This window comes from Chrysemys picta, chromosome 5, assembly GCF_011386835.1.
Source record: "Chrysemys picta bellii isolate R12L10 chromosome 5, ASM1138683v2, whole genome shotgun sequence".
Taxonomy (NCBI): domain Eukaryota; kingdom Metazoa; phylum Chordata; order Testudines; family Emydidae; genus Chrysemys; species Chrysemys picta.
Genome location: NC_088795.1, coordinates 130,378,459 through 130,398,243, shown reverse-complemented (window position 1 = coordinate 130,398,243; position 19,785 = coordinate 130,378,459). Strand labels below are relative to the sequence as shown.

At 43.9% G+C, this 19,785-nt stretch overlaps 1 gene segment (V, D, J or C); it reads left to right on the top strand.

Moving 5' to 3' along the window:
• Positions 1-19,785, top strand: part of LOC101950827 (Ig kappa chain V-III region MOPC 63-like) — a 403,290-nt gene that overhangs the window by 343,316 nt on the left and 40,189 nt on the right.

The following is a 19,785-nucleotide window of genomic DNA, read 5'->3' as shown; positions in this document are numbered from 1 at the left end:
AAAATGGGACGGGGGTGGGGGGTAATAGGCGCCTATATAAGATAAAGTCCCCAAAAATGGGACTGTCCCTTTAAAAACAGGACGGATGGTCACCCTACCCAATTGTTACTTTAGAAGACAGTGTGAGCATTTCAGGTTAGCCCAAGACTTTACTGATAGTTCTGCCAGGGTGGAGAGCAGAATTGATGACCTCAGCTGTAGAGTTTACAGATTGCTGGAAGGGAACAACTCACTGCACCCTCTCGTGACCCACTGTGATAAAAACATAGTATGACAGGAGAAGGAATCTGGGAGTATCCAATGATTCTCTGGTATAGGGAGCATTGTAGAAATGCAGGGCCTTGGAAAGGGGAAGTGCATTTGTACCTGAGAAAGGTTCAGGAGAGTTTGTGGACAAAAAACATAACTAACATTTTTAAGTGAACTACTGAGGAGAGACCCATAGGGGCAGCTCAGAGACACAGGTCATGGATCTGATCCCCATTCTAAAGGGACACTCACGCTCCAGCGGGAACCTGCTAAAAACGTCATGTGGTTGCTCCACAGAAAGACTTCCTGCTGAAGGGCCAAGCACTGACTGTCAGCAATCATATAAAATAAACACTTCAGCACCCTAAATAACAGGCCCAAACACTGCAGGCCCAATCCTTCCCTAGATGTCACTCCTATTGATTACAATGGAGCCTGCACCCATGTGACTGAATTGGGCCTCACAGCCTGTATCAGTGTCACAGCAATCCACAGGATTTATGATGACAGGAGATTGTAGCACTGTTTTATATAGGCATGTTTCTTACCTTCCCCTAATTAGTCCCCAGCTCTAGTACTTTGCAAATACTCATCTTCTGGTCCTTCAGCAGGTTAACAATTTTTAGATAATATAAAGTTATTCTTGAACATATTTCTTCTTTTCTAGAGAAATTATAGATAACAGAGATAGATAAAGATAGATAGGATGTAATTATGGGAAAGGATTGGGGTTTCTGGGTATTTGGATTGGGGTTTTTTGCACAATATTTTCTTCTTTCCTGAGGCTTCCTTTCCCCAGCTGTGCTCAAAACAAGCATTAAAGGATTTGTGCAACTTTGAAACTAACTTGTTTGAAAGGTGCTCTTATCTCAACAATTTCTGGATCTAATGAATTCAGATTTTCCCTACAAGGTCTGCCCCAACCTCTGACCTCACCTACCATTTTTCAGACTTCTCTGACTTCTTTTGTAAATTTCAGGAAGAATACACAATTCAGCTTTAAAAAGAAATTTAGCTGCCCAGGATACTATGCGAGTATTTACATGAACTTGCTAAAAAGAGAGGCCAAAAGGCTGTTCACCTAACAAGCATTAGGTAGCTAACAGGTGTCTAAAGTAATGTAAATGTATTCTTGATTCTCTTTAACATGTGTACAATCAGATTCAATGTCCTATAACCTATTTGACTAAAAAAGCTGAGCTTCTACACAATGGCCATCAGATGGCATGACTTCATATATAGGAGCATCTGAAATTCCAGATGTGTGGGGGAAAAAAATGCAGAAAAATCACTTCTCAGGACACTATGCTCCTTCCACATGGCACCAGTAATACAGGCAAGAATTAGGCCCGCTGTGTCAAACCGCAGAGCCAATGATTCAGGGAGTGAGATGACATGTTTTACATGGCTATAATCATTATACACATTCTGTAGCCCACGAAAGCTTATGCTCAAATAAATTTGTTAGTCTCTAAGGTGCCACAAGTACTCCTGTTCTTTTTATTCTGAAATAAGGTAAATAAATCAGTTCTGAGGACACTGTTCTCCTCTACAGAATCCAAAGAACTCTCGCTGGCCCACATTCTGATCTCACTTAAACCACTGTAAACCAGGAGTAAATGGGGTAAATGGAGTTACACCTTGTGTAATCAAGATCAGAATCAGGCCCATTTACATTAAGGGGAGTTACTTATATCTTGCCATGGTAGGATCGGTCCCTATATTTCTAATGGCTGAACATCAGCAAGGATGAGACGAGATGCTTTGTGTACTTAGAACTGCCTGATCTTTCCCTCTTGCTCTCAGCTGTTATAAACGTTCTAACAGCTCAGATGCATCAAAATGATCTCCCAGACTCAGTTCATCTGGCTGCTAGTGCCATGGATCCAAGGTAAGAATTAAACCAAGAGGGAACAGGATGAATTAAAAGTATAATTGGCCTTTAAAGAAAAATGGAGATTCAGAACACTAAACTATCAAATCCTGATTATTCCTCAGAGTTGCACACAATTTCCACTTAACTCCATCTCACTGAAAATAGCAAAAAGAGAGAACGAACGTTTAAAGAAATAAGGGCCTAATCCAAAACCCATGGAAATCAGTGAGGCCCATATCCACCAAGGGAATTATAGTGTAATTCTCACTAGGGAAACTGAGGCTGGAATCCTACCTGAGGACTAGCCAGACCCTGGATCTATGCTGGATTATAACACAGTACAGGACACTCAAACTGCAGCAGCACAAAGCATCTACAACAATTCATAATCTGGACAGCCATACAGGGACAGCACAGCCCAATCCATAGGTTGCATTGCCAGAGAGAGTTTGTGTGCACGGTGCACCACACCGCCCCCCTCCCTTCCTGTCTCCCCCCCCCTTACACACACACACACACAGTCCTAGCACAATTTAAAATTACCCAGCCATTGAAAGAATCCCACAGAGTGGTAGCAGCAGCAGAATCACTTGCTTCTATAGCAGGGGTCGGCAACCTTTCAGAAGTGGTGTGCCGAGTCTTCATTTATTCACTCCAATTTAAGGTTTTGCATGCCGGTCATACATTTTAACGTTTTTAGAAGGTCTCTTTCTATAAGTCTATAATATATAACTAAACTATTGTTGTATGTAAAGTAAATAAGGTTTTTAAAATGTTTAAGAAGCTTCATTTAAAATTAAATTAAAATGTAGAGCCCCCCAGACCGGTGGCCAGGACCCGGGCAGTGTGAGTGCCACTGAAAATCAGCTTGCGGGCCGCCTTCTGCATGCGTGCCATAGGTTGCCTACCCCAGTTCTATAGTCTCATTGTTATCAGTGGAAGCTGCAGAAATCAGGGGCTGTGTATGACCCTGGAGCAGGGCACAGGGAATGGACGTTTACTGAACAGCTGCTTTGTAGATCTAACCTCTTTAACAAGAATCTAAACTTCCACATCACTGACACCACACGGCCACATTCAACTGCCAGTGGGAGATGCTGGGAGCACCACACTTTTGAAAACGTGGCCATATATTTTAGTTGCTGAAATACGGATTTATGAGTCTAACTTTAGATCTCCAGGAATGAAAACCATGATCTATTTGCGCAATGTTACACAGAACACGGGGAGCACCGACACAGGCTCACAAACTATGCGATGCTAGCCTATTCCTCTACATTACATTTATCTTTGGGATTTAAATGGCAGAAATAGGAGATTAAGGCTCCCACAACCCTGTGCATCCCTACAGGGTCTCTGACGTGATGAATCATAAATCCCGAAGAGAGAAGTTAGCCTGGATGCAGGGAAATCAGCACCACTGAAGTCATATTTATGGGGAAATTCCTACTATAACTAGGATTCTGAGCTCATTAAAGTTAAAGCAGTAGCCAAGCAACACGGATGAGCTGAAAATATTTACTTCCATTCCACCCTGACAAATGTCGCTTCGACACAAAGTGAGGGACAGGGACCGTACTAACATGGGTTTATTCAGCACCCAACAAAATAGTGTCCTGATCCAGGCAGGGACCGCAGGCCCTACCATCAGAATTGCCAAAGTGAGGGTGCTGCCCCAGCGCCTGTCGGGTTCTACTTGCCTATTTCAGCCACAGCCCCTTTTACTTCCCTTTTTCTGCATGTTTTTAGGTCAGGTGGGAATTTTCATCTCTGAACTAAATTTGCATATTTCTCATCCAAGTGACACTGCCCCACTGCTCGGAGCCAGTATAAATGTTCTGTGTCACTCGTTACACTTTAGTGATCAGCACAGGGTCGGACAGACGTAGCAAGATGATCTCGCAGGCTCAGCTCATCTGGCTGTTAATGCTCTGGATCCACGGTAAGAATCAAGTGAAGCTGGGGCTGGATCATTGAAGCTGCAATAAGCCACACAAAGACTTAAGAGATGTAGAAAAGTTGTATAATGATGCATAAAAATTCTTCAGTTCGTGACAGTCACTTCTGAAATGCTGGTCTCCTTCTCATTGCAAAAGAGACAAAAAATGGTTTGATCAAAATACAACTGAATACACGGTGGGATGAAAGGATCTCCTCAAACTTAACGTTAGTGTCATTCTCAGAAGATCGACTATCAGAAGACAGAAAGAGACACACGGGAATATTTATAAAGACAAAATATTCTGTATTTTGATTAACTATATATTAATTATCTATATTTATGCTATATGTATATATAAAAGAAAGAGACAGCACATGTACATACTAACTTATATTTTGTTTGTTAATTCAGACTCCAGTGGGCAGATTGTGCTGACTCAGACTCCAGAATCCCTGGCAGTGTCTCCTGGAGACACAGTCACTATCCGCTGCAAAGCCAGTTCAAGCCTCACACATAATAGCTATCATTACATGGCCTGGTACCAACAGAAATCAGGACAAGCTCCGAAGCTCCTTATCTATGCTGGAAGCTCCCTGCAAACTGGGGTCCCAGCCCGGTTCAGCGGCAGCGGGTCTGGCACTGATTTCACTCTCACAATCAATAGGGTTGAAGCTGAAGATGCTGGAGATTATTATTGTCAGGAAGTCTGGAGCTCACCTCTCACAGTGATACAGACCAGTTCAAAAACCTCCCTGCTCTGAGCTATTTCTGTTCCTCACTGTAACAGCTGTTTCCTGTACAGTGACAGAATCAGTACAGTTACTGCCGTCTCAAAAGGCAGCTGGGTGTCTATCAGGCTGTGAGACCCTTACCCCATTGTCCAATTCTCTCCCAACATTTACAGTCAAGACAAGATTTATCAGGGAGATCCATTACTTTACATTTAGGCCTTGGCTACACTCGGGACTTCCCAGCGCTGCCACGGCAGCGCTGTGAAGCACAAGCGTAGTCGCGCCACCAGCGCTGCGAGAGTTCTCTCTCGTACTCCACCTCTCCGAGAGGAATAGCTTGCAGTGCTGCGAGGGAGCGTGCAGCGCTGCAGGCTCTGATTACACTGGCGCTTTACAGCGCTGTACTTGCTGCACTCGGGGGAGGAGGGTGTTTTCACACCCCTGAGCGCAGCAAGTTGCAGCGCTGTACAGCGCCAGTGTAGCCAAGGCCTTAGTCTCTGAGGTGTATGGCTCTTAAAAGCTGACATTAAGATACAATCCTAGCGCCTTCTCAGTGCGCTTACAGTACTGAATGAGATATAGAGTCACAGATGTTAAGGCCAGAAGGGACCATTATGACTTTCAAGCCATAGATTTTCACCCAGTAATTCCTGCATAAATCCCTTAACCTCTGTTTGTGTGATAGTATCTCTTTTATAAAGAAATCTGGGCACTTTCAAAAATCTCACCCTCTATCTTGATTTAAAGACTAAGTAATGGAGTATCCATCACATCCCTATACAAGTTATTCCAGGGGTTAATTAATTATTAAAAATTGCTAGAGTTTATCCAGCTTCAACTACTAACCTTTACATCTTTTATGTCTTTGTCTATTAATTAAAAGTCCTCTACTCTCTGAAATCTTCTCTCCATGTAGGAACTTCAACACTTTTCTTGCATAAGCTAAATAGATTAAGCTTCCTAACTATTTCACTGAAAGGCTGGCTTCCCAGACCTTGAATACTTCTTGTGGCGCCCTTCTGAACCCTTTTCAGTTTTTCAATATCCTTCAAAAAGCATACATTCCAGAACTGGACGCAGTATTGTACGAATGGTGTCACTAATACAAAGATAACACCAGCTTCTCTACGCCTGTTGATTATTGGAGGTATAAACGGGAATATCAAAGTTAATTAGTTCAGTCACGGCATTGCAATGGGAGTTCATATTCAATTCATTATCCATTGTGACCCTTACATTTTCTCAGTCACTACTTTCCAGGATACAGTCCCCCATCCTGAAAATATGACCTACATTCTTTGTTCCTAGATGTATGGCCTTGCATTTGGCTTTACTAAAACACACTTGAATGAGTCCAGTTTACCCAGACATAACTGTTCTATCCTTATTATTTCCCACTTCACCAGTATAGGTCATCTACCAAATTTAACAGCGATTTATATTCTCTTCCAGATCGTTCATAGAGATTTTGAACACCAATGAACCAAGAGCAGATCCCAAAGGGACTCTTCTAGAAATACCTTCATTGGATGATGATTTGCCATTAACAATTACATTTTGAGATATATCAGTTAACCAGGTTTAATCCATGTATGTACTACACTGATTTGGTTTAGTGCTGATTGTTTAATCAGAATATCTAAGGAACTAAGTCCAATGCCTTCAAGATATCGAAGCATAGTATGTCAACAAGAACAGGAGTACTTGTGGCACCTTAGAGACTAACAAATTTATTAGAGCATAAGCTTTCATGGGCTACAGCCCACATCCAAAGAAGTGGGCAGTAGCCCAGGAAAGCTTATGCTCTAATAAATTTGTTAGTCTCTAAGGTGCCACAAGTACTCCTGTTCTTTTTGTGGATACAGACTAACACGGCTGCTACTCTGAAACCTGTTAGTATGTCAACAGTTATCTTTATCAACCAAACTTAGCTCATCAAAAAATAATAAATCAATGCAATGAGACCAATTTTCTATAAAAATATGTTGACTGGTACTAATTACCCTACCATCCTTTTTTTTTTTTTTTTTTTTTTATAATTGAATGAATCATATTTCAACCACTCCATGATTTTGCACAGGATCAAAGTCAGGCTAACTGGCCTATAGTTACCAGGGTCATCCACTTACTGATTTAAAATACAAACATATTAGCTGGGGCCCTGGGCATGGCCTATAGTGAATGTGCCTTAATGCAGCCCTGGAGCTACCCTCTCACAGTGACCAGTATAAGCACTTCCCTGCTGTTTAGTGTCTTTTGCTCAGTTAATAGGTGGTTCCCCTAGACCAGGGGTGGCCAACCTGAGCCGGAGAAGGAGCCAGAATTTACCAGTGTACATTGCCAAAGAGCCACAGTAATACGTCAGCAGCCCCCCATCAGGTCCCCCACCCCGCTCCCAGGGCCTCCCACCCACCAGGAGCTCCACCGATCAGCCCCTCCCCCTCCCTCCACATCAGCTGTTTCATGGCCTGCAGGAGGCCCTGAGGGGCAGGCACCAGGGCACAGCAGGCTCAGGGGAGGGGGCAGGAAGGGGTGGAGTGGGGGCAGGGCCTGTGGCAGAGCCAGGGGTTGAGCAGTGAGCACCCCTCAGCACAATAGAAAGTTGACGCCTGTAGCTCCAGCCCCGGAGTCGGTGCCTATACAAGGAGCCACATATTAACTTCTGAAGAGCTGCATGTGGCTCTGGAGCTAAAGGGTGGCCACCCCTGCCTTAGACCATCACAGAGTGAATGTGACACCTGCATTTTACCCCTTGGGCTGGGATAAGTCGTGTCCTGCAGGCTCCTCATTCCGGTCTGCACATACAAGAGGGAAGCTTAGTGCACGGGGTGATGTTGGAGGAGGAAATTCTATCACCTTAGGTTCCACTTCCTTACTCAGAGAAAATTCCTGTAAGGCCCAGTGTCCACTCAGGAACAGACCTGATTCGTCCTTGGTGTCCAGGAATTCAGATGCACCTGGGCTGATTCCTGAGTGCAGGAATTGGCACCAATGAGCTAATCAGGGTTTACCCATAACAGACAGGAGCGCACCATTTATATGGAGTTTGGGCAGAGCTATCTAGTACAGTAAGGCACACCCAGGCCATATTGATGAACTAAGAACATTTATTCAGGTTGCCATGGGTTAGGGGGCATTTCAGCACAGAGATAGGGAGCTGCCCAGGGCCAGCTGGGTTGAACTTGTCTTTTTGACCTACATTTTCTTCCTCACTTTGTGCACGTTTTTGGATCAGACATTAATTGTCATCTCTGAACCAAATCTGCATATTTCACACCCAAGCAACATTTCCCTGTTCTCCTGAGCTGCTATGAATATCCCAGCTCAAGTCACTGTCACCAGTTTTTTGATCAGCAACCAGGCCAATCAGACATATGAAGATGATCTCGAAGGCTCAGTTCATCTGGCTGTTAGTGCTCTGGATCCAGTGTAAGGGTAAAACCGAGGGGAAACGGATTAAGACCACAATGATCCACTGAAAAAAAATTAATAATCGAGAGGTTTCAGAGTAGCAGCCGTGTTAGTCTGTATCCGCAAAAAGAACAGGAGTACTTGTGGCACCTTAGAGACTAACAAATTTATTGGAGCATAAGCTTTCGTGGACTACAGCCCACTTCTTTGGATGCATATAGAGTGGAATAAATATTGAGGATATATATATATGTGTATAGATGAGTTATAACCAGTACGGGAGGAAGCAGATGGAAATCTTACCACCACTGAAGATTATTTAGTTTAACTGACAATCCATACACAGTGGTGTCACTTATATTCTGCTGTTTCAGAGAACTCCAGGGAGAGGCTGTGGTGACTCAAGATTCCAGAATCCTTCTCTGTGTACCCAGGAGACACAGCTACAACCAACTGCAAAGTCAGTTCTGATACTGGAAACTCCGTGGCCCGGTATGAACTGAAATCAGGACAAGTCCCTAAGCCCCTTCTCCCTGGTGTTTCCAAATGTCCCTCTGCAGAGGGTCTGGCATTAATTTCACTTTTACAGTCAGCAAGGTTGAAGGTGATCATACTGAAAATTATTATTGGAGTCGAGTGTGCCCAATGATACAGATCAGTATAAAACCTGCCCGCTCTGAGCCATTTCTGTTCTTCAGTGTAACAGCTGCTTCCTGTACGAGGAAATATTAGTGCACCTGCTGTCCTCTCAGAAGGTAACGAATGGTTTGCCAGTCACAAGACTTCTCAGCCCACTGTCCAGTCCTCTCATTTCCAGTGTCCCCCAATGCGATACAGCGGGGACTACAATCAGCTCGGAGATTCCTTACTTTACACGTAGTCTGTGCTAGGGGAGTATGCTGCTCAGAAAGGATGGACGTTCCAATACGACCCCAGCACCTTCTCACGGAGACATAAGGGATTATAAAGCTTCCCCAGCAGCATGTTGCCTGCATGAGCTGAAACAACGGTATGGGAGCAGCAGCCCACATAATAATAATATCAATGCCTCTGCCCCCGCTTCCAGCTCCACTGAAAACACTGCAGTGTCCAGCCCAAAGAACAGAAATGCGAGTTCCCTGCTAGATAAGGCATTCAGGAGCTTGTCCCGTTTTCTGCTGGTACTAGGCTAAGTATTCCTTGCCTTGGTAAGAAAGGCTTTTACTGGCTTTGCAGTTGATGGTGACTCTCTCTCCTGGAGACAGAAATGCAAGTTCCCTGCTATCCAGCCCACACCCAGCAGGCCATGCAGTGAGTTGTACCCACAGCTCTCTCCCCCTAGAGCAGATAGCGGGCCTGTACAACCAGGGACAGGTCCAAAGGGTGATGGCTAAACACTGCTGGAAAGTGTCCCCAAGGCAACGGGGCTGTTTGATGGCACCGTGGAGAGGGTCCCACCACCCAGCAGGGAAGAGATGCAGCTTTGTGGGGAGCTCAGCACCCATGGTCAATGGAGCTGCTCCCTATTCTCTGCCTCTCCCCCCAGACTCCTATTCCCCTCCCAGCCTGGAACCTCCAGGCCACAGGGACAGTTTTCTCTTTTTCATTGCTTTTGTTTCTTTACATACCTGCAGAGTTTGGGGCAGGGGCTTGTCCCAACCTGAACTAGGAAAGGTGGAAGGTTGCTTTTGAGGTCAGGGTCCTTCCCAGTGATTGGGGGACTCCCAACCCCTTGCTGGCAGGTGGATGCTGAGATCATTTATTACCATCCAACCCTAAAAAACACCATTTCAACACAAGGTAAGCGTCAGGGACTGTGTTCCTACTTATTTGTACAGCATCTACCATGACGGGCTCCTGATCTTGATTGAGCTCACTGAAGTAATCAGTGATAGAACAGCAAATCCCATTTCAACACAAAATGAGGAAGCTACCACAGAGCTAGGCTGAGCTAGTCTATTACCCCAGTGCCTCACCCCTTCCCTTTTTGTGGATGTTTTGGATCAGATGTGAATTTTCATATCTAGCCCAAATTTGCATACGTCATGTCTGAGTAACATCCCCCTGCTGCTCTGAGCCTTTTTAAAAGCTCTGTGTGGCTCATTACACCTTGTTGATCAGCATCTGGTCAGTCAGACGTATCAAGATGATCTCCCAGGCTCTGTTCATCTGGCTGCTAGTGCTCTGGGTCCACGGTAAGAATCAAACCAAGAGGGAACTGGCTTGATTAAAAGTAAAAATCCTCCTTTAACGAGGAATGAAAAGATCTAGGAACCTTGTCTATCAAACCCTTAATATCCCTGAGAGGGTTCCGCTAACTTCTGACTGTCTTTGTCTTACTTTAACCACAAAGAAGACAGAAAGACCATGTTTGCTATTTGGACCTTGTGCAAAGTGCCCTGGGGTGGAAGGGAGTTCTTCCATTGATTCCAATATGTACCAAAAGGAGCAACTGAAAAGGTGGTATAATGACAGAGGTGCCTAAAGCTGGTTAGGGGTTAGCATCACAGCCAGGTGATGAACTATCATAACTAAGGAAAAGGCAGGATGTTGTCTGGTTCGACCTACCGTAGAGTGAAGATGTAGTCATTTCTATTCTATTTTTAACTTCAGATTCCAGTGGGCAGATTGCGCTGACTCAAACTCCAGACTCCCTGACAGTGTCTCTCGGAGACAGAGTCACCATCAACTGCAAAGCCAGTTCAAGCCTCACCAGTAGCTATACAGGCAAAGAGCTCTTAGCTTGGTATCAACAAAAATCGGGACAAGCTCCTAAACTCCTTATTTATTATGCTAACACCCTGCAATCTGGAGTCCCAGCCCGGTTCAGCGGCAGTAGATCAGGAAGTGATTACACCCTCACTATCAGCAGAGTTGAAGCTGAAGATGCTGGAGATTATTACTGTCAACAGGGCAAGAGTGACCCTCCCACAGTGATACAGACCAGTACAAAAACCTGCCTGTGCTGCTCTGTTCAATGTCACAGCTACTTCCCTCAACCTCCTCACTGGAACTGCTACACTTGAGGTTTGATCAGCCTTTCCGCATCTCAGCATTTGGGCCAGAGAATCCCCTGGGCTCTTATTGCTCCCCCCAATTGCAAGGCAATAGTTCCCACCGGCTGCCCTATGGAGACTGAGCATTTCAGAATGAAAATGTCCTGGTGGTGAATAGGCAGCACTACCATGTGACGGAGTAGAACTGAGGGCTGAGCCAAAGATTCTCCATGGAAAGTATTTTTGATGAACAATATCTTTTTGAACCATATGCACATTTTCATAACCCTTTTTTTTATTCTGTTCTATTTTTTTCCAGATTTTTTCTGAATTTTCAGAGAATCACAGAAATGTGGGGCTGGAAGGGACCTCTAGGTGTCACCTGCTCCAGTCCCCTGTACTGAGTCAGGACCAAGAACCAAGTATACCTAGACCAGCCTGACAGGTGTTTGTCAAACCTGTTCTTAAAAACCTCCAATGACGGGGATTCCACAATCTCCCTTGACAACCTCTTCCAGTGCTTAATTATCCTTATTGTTAGACAGGTCAGCCAGTGCTCAAGTTTTCAAAGAAATTTAATTATCCAGAATTGTTTAAAGGAGCAGTAACAAGCTATTTTAAAGCTAGAGGGAGACCAAAACTTTAGACAAAAGGGAACATTTCAAATCAGGCTTATTTTGAATTCCCTGCATCTCACAAACAAGTTAATGACTTTCCTTCACACTTTGTAGAAACATTCCCCTTAGCCCTCGGAGGGAATCTGGCAATTTTCAAAGCAAATACATTTTCCAAGGCAAAAATAAACATGGGGACTAATATAAGGCTTTAGAACAGAAATTGGTTGCAAACTAAATCATGGAGAGGTATTGTGTCTCCATAATAAATTTCATTTCAGGCTGACTCATCTAGGAGAGACCCACAGAGATCGAAGAGGTATAAGGACCCAGTCACTGGAAAGCCATGGACTGCATTGTGTTGGTTACATATAACAAAGGGATCTTGGCCTTTGCTTTCTTCCTTGCACAGGTTGATTCCTTTCACCACCCATATAAAAATACTACCGTAATGGGCACAATTTGACAGCTTATTAATGTCACTGCAGTGTTTTTGACAATCACTGTACTGTTTTGGAAGGATAGGATTTTCCTTTTTACTCAATCTATAGAATACACTGGGTCTGCTACTGTTAGTACAATTTTTTTAAACAAAGCAATTCCATTGCTCAATCAAATAAAAGACAGTGATAATTCGGAAGTATATTCACTTCCCTGATCTAGTCTATTAATTGGTAACAGTCTTTGGGGCATTACAAAGTTATTCTTTTAACACACTTCTTCCACTATAGAAAGTCATGATTGAAAGGTATTTGCTGGTGCGGTTATGAGTATTTGGTGTGTTTGTGCACTGGATAAAGTATTTCCTGGCAGTGAGCGCTACCCAATTACACTCATTCAGGGTCTGCGATGTCCCACGAGAATGGTAAAACTTAGATAAGCTGAACAACAGATAGAACTTCTGAAAGACAGTTGAGCTTTGTTGCCAGTAGTGTTGATGAGGAAGTACATGAAGGGCCAGCCATACCTTAGGTATATGCCATAATGGAGGAAACTCTCAAGCAGCACCAGGTTGCAGGAGCACAAAGAATCTACAGTCAGCCCTAATCTGACAGCTATACAGGGACACCATAGCCCAAGCAATAGGTGGCATTGCTAAGGAAGGCTTTTGTATAGAATGGCCAGACATTGCAGATTCTCTCTCTCTCTCTCTCTCTTTTTGAGTCCTAGCACAACTTAACATTACCCAACCATAGAAGGAATCCCCACAAAGGTTGGTTGCAGCAGCAGAACCACTTACTCCAAGTCTGTCTCCACCACCACCTATAATCTCATAGTCAACAATAGGAGTTGCAGAGATCAGGGGCTGTGTACGATCCTGGGGAGCTGCACCAGGACACAGAGAATGGATGTTTACTGAGTAGTTGCTTTGCTTTGCATATCTACCCACTTTAAACAAGAAGCTGAACTTCCACATAACTGACACCAGGTGGCCACATTCAGCTACCATCCCAGCCGGAGGTACTGGGAGCACCACACTTTTGAAAATGAGACCAAATATTTTAGGTGCTGAAACACAGATCTATGAATCTAACTTTAAATCTTCAGGAATGAAAATCATGGTCTAGTTGTGCAATATTACACAGCACGTGGGTAGCCCCACTACAGGGCTCACAATCTATTTCATGGGAGCTTAGCCTATTCCTGTAAACTACACCTCTCTTCGGGATTTAAATGGCAGCGTAGTCAGGAGGTTCTGGGTTAAGGTTCCCACAACCTTGTGCATCACTATAACTGATAAATACAGAAGGGCACATTAGGGAAAAGAAGGGTTAGTCCCCTGTTCAGATCCCCTAATGCAGGGAGATCACACCATCAGTATCACTTTTAGCAGAAGATTCCTAGTATAACAAAGATTCCACACTAATTAAATTTAAACAAGCTGCCAAGCAATACTGATGAGCTGAGAACATTAATTCCCATCTAACTTTGACAAATGAAATTTCAACACAAAGTGACAGACAATGACTGTATCCTAATATGGGTTTGCTCAGCATCCAATAAAATAGGGTCCTGATCCAGTTAGGCATCATCACCATCATCAGAACTGCCATGGAAACACAAATGGATGATGCTGTCCCAGGTCCAGTCGGGTTGAACTCACTTATTTCATCCACCGCCCCCCTTTCTTTCCCTTTTCCTGCACGTTTTTACGTCAGCTGGGAATTTTCATCTCTGAACTAAATTTGCATATTTCACACCCAAGTGACACCGCCCTGCAGCTCTGAGCTGTTATAAATGTTCCATGGCACTCATGACAGATTGTTGATCAGCACGGGGCCAGTCATAGGCATGAAGATGATCTCCCAGGCTCAGCTCATCTGGCTGTTAGTGCTCTGGGTCCAGGGTAAGAATCAAATGAAGGGAGCGCTGGATCAGTTAAGCAACAATGAACCAAAGAAAATCTTAATAGCTATACAAATGTTGTGTAGCGATACATGCATATGCCTCAGTTAGTGCCAGTAACTTCTGAACTGAATGTCTCCTAACTTCAACTAAGAAAAAACAGGTTTGAGAAAAACACAAGCAATTGAAAACAACTTGGAATGAAAGAACCAGCTCAAACTTAATGTTAGTGTCACTGTCAGAAGATGAATATTCATAAGTAGGGAAAGAGGAGCATGAAAATATGTTTAAAAACAAAATATTATGTATTTTTATTAACTAGACTCTTAATTATATTTATTTACTCTATATTTATAAACTAGAGAGAGAGACTCTGTGCGGCGAGATATTACCCACGTATATACTAACATATTCTGTTTGTTAATTCAGACTCCAATGCGCAGATTGTGCTGACTCAGACTCCAGAATCCCTGGCAGTGTCTCCTGGAGACACAGTCACTATCCGCTGCAAAGCCAGTTCAAGCCTCACCAGTGGTAGCTATCAAGTACTAGCCTGGTACCAACAGAAACCAGGACAAGCTCTGAAGCGCCTTATCTATCATGCTACCTCCCTACAATCCAGGGTTCCAGCCCGGTTCAGTGGCAGTGGGTCTGGCACTGATTACACTCTCACAATCAGTAGGGTTGAAGCTGAAGATGCTGGAGATTATTATTGTCAACAAGGCAAGAGCTACCCTATCACAGTGATACAGTCCAATACAAAAACCTCCCCATGCTGTTCTTGTCAGTGTAACAGCTGCTTCCTCTAGGTCAGGGGTCGGCAACGTTTGGCACGTGGCTCGCCAGGGTAAGCACCCTGGCAGGCCGGGCCAGTTTTATTTACCTGTTGAAGTGGCAGGTTCGGCTGATCGCGGCCCCCACTGGCCACAGTTCGCCGTCCCGGACCAATGGGGGCGGTGGGAAGCCGCGGCCAGCACATCCCTCGCCCGTGCCGCTTCTCGCCGCTCCCATTGGCCCGGGATGGCGAACCGTGGCCAGTGGGGGCCGCGATCGGCCGAACCTGCCACGTCAGCAGGTAAATAAAACTGGCCCGGCCTGCCAGGATGCTTACCCTGGCGAGCCGCGTGCCAAACGTTGCCGACCCCTGCTCTAGAGGATAATTACTACACTAGATTTCAAACAATGTTCTGATCAGTCTTACAGCACTACACAGACTCCTCTGCTCTCACTGCTGAACCTTCTATACTACTTATGTCTCTTTCCCAACACCAGGGCCTGGTGTTGGGAAAGAGACATAAGTACATATGCCAAGCACTAGCAGATGACTGGACCTTGCATTTTTCTCAATAGAGGAAAAAATTAGCAATGTGGAGTCTAAGGATACTAAGCATAACTTCTTTTATTCGCATGGAGCAGAGATGGTTAAAGAGAGCATGCAGTCAAACCCCTCTTTCAGGAATCCCATCCCAACACAAATGCCCATATCTGAGGGCGCAAACCTGTCTCAAGAATTTACTCTAATCAGATACCAAGACAGAGCAAAATCTCCTGCTGCTCATTCAGCTTCCTTTCCTCAGAACTCGGCCTAACCAAAACAACAGTGCAGCATATCTTCCCAAAACTGAACATTTGTTCATACATGAAGAAAAACAACTTGAAAGACTATATGTAACAATGCCACCTGCCCTAACAATACAAATACAGCTCAGTATATTGTCCTGCCAAACAAGTTTGCTGCTACAGACATTTATTTCAATAGAGGTTTATATTGGCAGCAGCTGAATTGGGGGGCTTTTGTCCTGCATAAACCATTTTGCTCCCAATTCACCAAAATAATGCTTACTTGTTGCTCTGTCTGGACATTTAAGATAGAGAGAGCGCCGCTCAGTGCTTTATGGACAATGCTATTGTGTGGAGAATCTGAACCGAGGTCCTGAACTGCAGAGCTAGCAGAGGCTGGCAGGTTTGAAGAGGAATCAAGCTCACCTTCTGGAATGAAGGAACAACTCATGTTACTCTCTAGCAAACCATTCTAGTGGCTACTTAGAATAACAAACTGGAGTTATTGGCTGCATCCACCCTTCGCAGCAACATGGGGCCTTTGAGGGAGAAAATGAGTAAGTGTCAGGTTCACAAGGGCATTTGACATTTTTAGGGCTAAGGCCAGAGGTTGGGGTTTGAGGATTTATCTGGTTTTATCCAAACTTTACTAACTTTGGAGGTGCTGGTGGCTGGGCTGGGATTCCCTTCCATTGAGCTCCACCCAACTGCACTGTCAGCATCCAGATCCCTGTAGGAGGACTCAGGTGCTAAGATTGTACAGGACAAAGGTACAGCCTGGGTAGGTGGCAAAAAGGTTGAGTTTATCAGACAGCAATGGACTCTGAAGGGGATCTTAAGGGCTAGAATTGCTCCAGATTTGCCCAGGATTAGTCCCCTGCAATAGCAATTCCACCAGGAGACCAGGTCACAGCAACACAAAGTGGCTGTAACCTCCCCTATGGTGGGACATCCAAAGGGGACCACTGCAGCCCAAAGAGTGGCTGGTGCTGGGCAGGACAGGATAGTCAAAATAGGCCCCTCATCAGTTTCCACAAGCAGAGTCCTCATGTAGCCCCCAAAGCATTTTAAAGCTGCCCACTGCAGGCAGGAGCCTGGAAGGAAGGTCACAGCAGGAGAACCCCTGTCCTGCGTGAATCCCCTTGAGATAATAAGCAGTGTCACTGGCGCAGAGGAGGGTAATTTATATCTTTTGCCATCAGCATCACTGGATCTATCCTAAAAGGTTTTCCCAGCTTTTTAAAGTTCTCCTTATATCCCTGCTTAAAACACTCCCGGCTCTCACTCAAAACAGGTCAACTCTCTCCTGGTGTTTAATGGGAAAGGTTCCCAGTGAGCCAGCATTGAGTGAACGCTCTGACCACTCCTGCCAGCCGCTCTCTGAACAGCTGGTGGGTTCTGGCCCAGGGGATGTACCCTTACATAGAGGGGCTCTTTTGCATATTTTGACTGGAGTGTTTTGCATATTTCCACACTGCTTGACAGTCCCCTGCTGATATAAATGTTACACCCTGTGGTTCTGAGCTCAGTGTCTGTCACTCTAGAAACAGCAAGATGATCTCATCGATTCAGCTTCTCTGGCTCCTGCTGTGGATTCATGGTAAAAACAGCAATAAGAGAGAGACTGGTGTAAAACAATGACATTTAAAATGCTACAAAAGTCTTTCTCAAAATGACAATACAGCTTAATCCCAGTCACAGCATGTGGAAGCCTGACTGCAATTTAGGGGTTTAAATGAATATTACAGACCGGAGAGCGAAAGTTTCAGTTGGCTGAATATTACTGCTTTTGATTGCTGTTATATTTTATTAATTTTAATTGTATGTTCCACATGCAGACTCCAATGGGCAGATTGCGCTGACTCAGACTCCAGAATCCCTGGCAGTGTCTCCCGGAGACAGAGTCACCATCAACTGCAAAGCCAGTTCCAGTGTTTCTAGCAGCTTACACTGGTACCAACAGAAATCAGGACAAGCTCCTAAGCTCCTTATCTATCTTGCTTCCACCCGTGCCTCTGGGATCCCAGACCGGTTCAGTGGCAGTGGCTCTGGGACTGATTTCACATTCACCATCAGCAGGGTTGAAGCTGAAGATGCTGGAGATTATTATTGTCAGCAAAGCTGGAGCTCACCTCTCACAGTGACACAGACCAGTTCAAAAACCTCCCTGGCTCTGAGCTATTTCTGTCCCTCACTGTAACAGCTGTTTCCTGTACAGTGACTGAATCAGTACAGTTACTGCCCTCTCAAAAGGCAGCTGGGTGTCTATCAGGCTGTGAGACCCTTACCCCATTGTCCAATTCTCTCCCAACATTTACAGTCAAGACAAGATTTATCAGAGAGATCCATTACTTTACACTTAGTCTCTGAGGTGTGTGGGTCTTAATGGCTGACATTATGATACAATCCTAGCACCTTCTCAAGGAGCTTACAATACTGAATGAGATATAGAGTCACAGACGTTAAGGGCAGAAGGGACCATTATGACTTTCAAGCCATAGATTTTCACCCAGTAATTCCTGCATAAATCCCTTAACCTCTGTTTGTGTGATAGTATCTCTTTTATAAAGAAATCTGGGCTCTTTTTAAATCAAGATAGAGGGTGAGATTTTTGAGACTAAGTAATGGAGTATCCATCACATCCCTATACAAGTTGTTCCAGTGGTTAATTATCTTCATTATTAAAAAATTGCTAGAATTTATCCAGCTTCAACTACTAACCTTTAGATCTTTTTTGTCTTTGTCTATTAATTAAAAGTCCTCTACTCTCTGAAATCTTCTCTCCATGTAGGAACTTCAACACTTTTCTTGCATAAGCTACATAGATTAAGCTTCCTAACTATTTCACTGAAAGGCTGGCTTCCCAGACCTTAAATAATTCTTGTGGCTCCCTTCTGAACCCTTTTCAGTTTTTCAATATCCTTCAAAAAGCATACATTCCAGAACTGGACACAGTATTTTACGAATGGTGTCACTAATACAAAGATAACACCAGCTTCTCTACGCCTGTTTGATATCCCCCTGTTTATACTTCCAATGATCAAGTTAATTAGTTCAATCATGTCATTGCAGTGGGAGTTCATATTCAATTCGTTATCCATTGTAACCCTTACATTTTTTTCAGTCACTACTTTCCAGGATACAGTCCCCCATCCTGAAAATATGACCTGCATTCTTTGTTCCTAGATGTATGGCCTTGCATTTGGCTTTAGTAAAACACACTTGAATGAGTCCAGTTTACCCAGACATAACTGTTCTATCCTTATTATTTCCCACTTCACCAGTATAGGTCATCTACCAAATTTAACAGTGATTTGTATTCTCTTCCAGATCGTTCATAGAGATTTTGAACACCAATGAACCAAGAGCAGATCCCAAAGGGACTCGTCTAGAAATACCTTCATTGGATGATGATTTGCCATTAACAATTACATTTTGAGATATATCAGTTAACCAGGTTTAATCCATGTATGTACTACACTGATTTGGTTTAGTGCTGATTGTTTAATCAGAATATCTAAGGAACTAAGTCCAATGCCTTCAAGATATCGAAGCATAGTATGTCAACAAGAACAGGAGTACTTGTGGCACCTTAGAGACTAACAAATTTATTAGAGCATAAGCTTTCGTGGGCTACAGCCCACATCCGAAGAAGTGGGCTGTAGCCCACGAAAGCTTATGCTCTAATAAATTTGTTAGTCTCTAAGGTGCCACAAGTACTCCTGTTCTTTTTGTGGATACAGACTAACACGGCTGCTACTCTGAAACCTGTCAGTATGTCAACAGTTATCTTTATCAACCAAACTTAGCTCATCAAAAAATAATAAATGAATGCAATGAGACCAATTTTCTATAAAACCATGTTGACTGGTACTAATTATCCTCATTCCGGTCTGGTACTAATTATCCTGCCATCCTTTTTTATTTTATTTTATTTTATTTTTTTATAATTGAATGAATCGTATTTCAACCACTCCATGATTTTGCAAAGGATCAAAGTCAGGCTAACTGGCCTATAGTTACCAGGGTCATCCACTTACTGATTTAAAATACAAACATATTAGCTGGGGCCCTGGGCATG